The sequence below is a fragment of the Plectropomus leopardus genome, chromosome 7 (genome assembly GCF_026936395.1).
Source record: "Plectropomus leopardus strain MGB_pleo_1.0 chromosome 7, ASM2693639v1, whole genome shotgun sequence".
Taxonomy (NCBI): domain Eukaryota; kingdom Metazoa; phylum Chordata; class Actinopteri; order Perciformes; family Serranidae; genus Plectropomus; species Plectropomus leopardus.
Genome location: NC_142182.1, coordinates 23,514,153 through 23,518,913, shown reverse-complemented (window position 1 = coordinate 23,518,913; position 4,761 = coordinate 23,514,153).

Below are 4,761 nucleotides of genomic sequence, written 5' to 3'. Positions count from 1 at the left end.
AAAGTTAAATGTTGAAGAATTTAACTTTCAAGAAATCCTGGAATTGAAAATCAAAACAAAACTATGTTTTACTCTTGTCCTGCATACAGGTTAGTTAGTGCTAGCAGTTTATTTTTGGCAAAACACTAAATGGGACATGCAGAATAAAGGGATTTTGATGAAATATCTCTCATTAAAACTCAGATTTTTTTCTTCTGACAGATGCATTCTTCTCACATATGCCTAATATGTTCAAGGGCTGTAGAAAATTTGAAAATCCAACAATATTTTTTTATTTTACACTTTCTGGCTATGATAAATGATGTAATTTTGACATTTTTTAAAAGAAAACACGCCAATGCAGCCATTTAAAGTTGTATGTATGAAATATTCCATTACACCACATCCCACCCAGAGAAAAGAGGTTAAGCCTGTGAAAAGTTGAATTGAATATTTAGGGTTTCTTGTTATCTTTTACATCATACATACTGTTATACATATAACAATATTCAACAAGTCTTGATGGGGCCCACATCTTATTGAATGTATTTGTTGACCCTATGACCATATGTCTGATCTTCTCAAGTTTTATGTGGATGGCAACATGAGCAATCCAATGCATGAGATTTCCATTTTAGCATGATCAAGCATCTGGCATCTATGTGCAGTCAAAATAAATTGGCCCTAATGTAAAGCTAATGTAGGCTGCATTGCCTGTGTGGATGCAACTAATTTCAGATATTCTGGAGGGCAAAATGTGCAAACATCAGTACAGTGATGCATCAACAGGTGTCAGCAAACATACTTTAATGTCTGCTTGGAAATCTCTGACTCTCCTAAACAATATGTGGTTCAATGGCTAAAATCGCTTGTCTGACTTAATCCCAAAGGCCCTCCTGCATATTGCATTCTTATTTCTTAATATTGAAGACATAAAGCCAATAACAGGCTTCGTAACACAACCACATTCAGAATATGCCAAACAATTTTCCTTCTTGATGAAGTTATGCAGTTATATTATTTCTACACTAGAGGGAGATCTCTGACAGCACAGTGTGTTCCTTTATCACTGGTATACAGACTGAGGCACATGATTTAAATAACTTCCAGATAGATTAGTTATTTTTAAAACATTAAAGTCCATCACTGTTATATTAAGAGTCATACAACACCTGAGACAGTGTAAATGCCAATGAAGTTGTACTTTAATGGTTTCCCTTATAGACTTTTGAATAATTTGTAGTTCTATATTTTTTCCCCCAAGTGTTGTACTCCAGATATATTATACAATTAAAACAGTTACTATCACAACCTGTAGATTAACATGCTACTCTGATGCCCAGTTAGGTGTTCAAAAGCAGGAGGAACAAGCCTGATGCTGCAAAATTTAATACGTCCCTTTCTGTTACCTGCTTTCTGTTGTCTGTCATCTGTCAGCAATATGTCCTTTCGAGCTTAGGCCTTCATGACCTTTTCACTAGATTCATATTCCTCCAATGAAAGTGTGAATTTTAAAGCAATTCAAATGTTCATGTACCAACGTAACTTCAAATTTCTTGGTCATGTTTGAAAAAGACAGTTACAAACTAGTAAGATCTTGAAAATCAAAGAGACATAAAGTCACAAAATTAGGAGGGATAATATCCGGAGATCTTTAAGATTCACTCACAAACTCAAAATGTTTCTGTTCTGCCACATTTTTTTAAATGCACAGAACACCTGCCGATGTTCAAAGAGCTGTATGATCTTATTTTAGGTATCTAGAACATAATGAATAAGATGTCAGTCATAAACGCTGCTTTTCACTTATGCAGATGAGAGGAAGAGAGACAGATCAGAACTTCTCGCTCAAAAAATGGTGCACATCAAAAGTACAGTAATATCATATTTGACGATAGCAATGTGAAGTCTTTAAAATAAATTTAATTTAATTATTATGTATAATTTTGCATTCAGTATGTATTATTTGTATATGACACTTTTGCCAGAAAAACACATCCTGCAGGCCCTGTGTTAAGTCCAAGTTTAAATGATCATCTATGCACTGATTTACTCTCAACTTAAATAAAGCTTATACATTTAAAAAACATGTGTAAGAGGGTAGAGTATTCTGCTTTCCATTATTCTAAACCTTGCTTCCTAAAAAGACCCGTTTCTTTCAGAGACACCTCAGAAAGTCTCCTCATCTCTGTGTTGACTGGTGAGCCGTGCTAATCCTTTAAAGCAGAGCTGTCTTTCTTCCAGACCAGCCACCGTTTACTGTAAACTCACAGCTGTGATGGGAATGGCAGAATTAGATAATTTAGGGACCAAATGAGGTGAGAGGATCTGCTTGAGTTTTTTCTTTTTTGGGGGAGGGGGCTGACTGTTAAATGCTAGTGGAGCTGCGAACAGTGTTGCACTAAACAGCATTTTGTGAAACATCAGTGCTGTTTCAAGGGCACTGATTGGTCATCCACTGGCATCTTATTACACACTGCACGAAATACTGTAAAAGCATTTTATCATCATTTAATCACTTTCTCCCCCAGTATCGTCATCATGATGCTACCAACATTTTATCCGTAGAATCTGTTTTTTTGTGGCTGTGCTCTCTGCAGTGCTCATCTACACTGTAGAGATTTGTTTTCCGTTTTCCTCACAAAGCCCCTTCACTCACAAATCGGAGCCCCCATTGCCTCTGCGAAGTGGTTGCCACGGCAACCTGCTTGCTCCTCAGCCATATCTGGAACAAGTAGGAGGAGAGAAGAGGTCTGCAGCATTATGCTGGTGACATGCTCCGAGTACTGTGTACTGAGATACATAAGGAGGGAGGGAGGAGGAGGAGGAGGATGTATTCAGGACATCAGAACCTTCCTCCAAATCCGTGAAGAGAGAGAAACAGATTCCTCACAACAGCCAACACTTGACGTCTCAGCTGTGTCTCCTCAGAACACTGAACGCCTTGTTCATGTCAGCGTCCGGACCAAAACACTGGAAAAAACTGTTGCCTATTTCATCAGTGGAGACAATAAAAATCTATTCATCCACAATGGTACAAAGCAGTTGTTACATACTCCCTGCTCTGCAGAGAAAACACTGACGGCTTTGGACTCGCTTTTAAACAACAAGACAGTGACATACTGAGGTTCATATTCATGCTTGACTGCAGATGAGACACAATTTATTGAGCATATTTCCTGCTGTGGTTGCATACTGGGTGTTTGCATGGGTGGTGTCACAATTCTGGATTTTCCAACTTTAAAACAATACGTTAAAAAATATTGATATTAATTACCATTTTCAATAGCACAGAGAAAACTGTCATTGAGGGCCTACAATTACACATTTGTATCAAAAGTCAAACCTAACAAGGCTATAACATGACAACAATGACTCTTCTTGTCTTAGGTAGTAGGAGAGAAGAGCAGAATGACTGTAGCAAACATTAGCAAGAAGAGAGAGCTAGAAAGTGCAGCTGAGTACCAATAATAGGTAAAAATAAGTAAAACGGTAAAATGAGTAAAACTGTTATATAAATGCATATCATTTAACAATAGTTTGCACCATACTACGCATTTAAATTTAGATTTTTTAGTAATTCATCATGGAGCTAAAGTGATTAGTCTATTGATACTCTATAATTTTGTTGTCAGATCTTCCATTTCTATACAATTCAGCTTGGGACATTCAGCCCAAGAACACTGGTTCTTACATAACACATAAATCTTTTCAAAAATGGGTCACAAATATAAACTTAAATTTTCATTAAAGGCGAAATAATTACATAGGCTAAAGCTAACAACTGTTTTCATTATTGATTTGTGCGTTTCATTAATTATTTGGTCTATAAAATGCTAAACTATAGTGAAAAAATGGCATCCACAATTTCTCTCTGGCCATGATTATGTTGGTAATTTGCTTGTTTTTTCAGAATGGCAGTCTAAAACCTTAATCTAGTCAATATACTGACATATTTTTTTTTAAAAAGAAAAAAGAAAAGCAGCACACTGTCACATATCAGAAGCTATAACCAGAATAAGATATATATTAGGCTTTGGTGATCCAGGATAAAATCATTGTAGGAATAAGAGGAAAACTTTTGGCCAAAAAAAAGAGAAAATGGCACAAAAAAATCCAAGTCCAGGCACTCAAGTAGGTTTGAAAGGGTGCACCCTGAAGAAGGCGCAAGCCGATACGCGTTGGTGTAATTTTAATGAATTTAGCCCATTAAATTAAAGGCCTTTTACATTTTTCAAACCTACTTGAGTGCCTGGACTTGGATTTTTTTGTGCCATTTTCTCTTTTTTTTGGCCAAAAGTTTTCCTCTTATTTTGGACATTTTTCCTTTCCATGAGCACCGGTGGTTTGAGGGACACCAGCAGCGCTCCAGTCTCCTCTCTCTCTCAAAATCATTGTAGGTTTTGGTCTTTTTATGGGACTTGTTGACAAGAGGTCTGTCTTTGCAGTATAAATGAGGGTCCTGAAACTTTTAATTAAGTCAAGAAAATGTGACATCTCCCAGATTTAAGGTTCTTTGATCTGTGTGAAAACAAAACCCAGAACACAAGCCTTCCAAGCATAACACAGTTTTGTTATCTCTCTGACTGAACATTGCAACATGACACTCTTCAACCACGGTGATCATAATCACGCTCCTCAAGCTCGGTCACCATAGTTACCTAAAGCTTGGACTTCGGGCTGCAGCAAAATCGTCTTGGATATCAAAGAGTGACGCCTGGTTCATGTGGAAACTAAAAAAATGCAACGCTCTGTCAACAAATGAGAGGCAGGCAGAGAAGC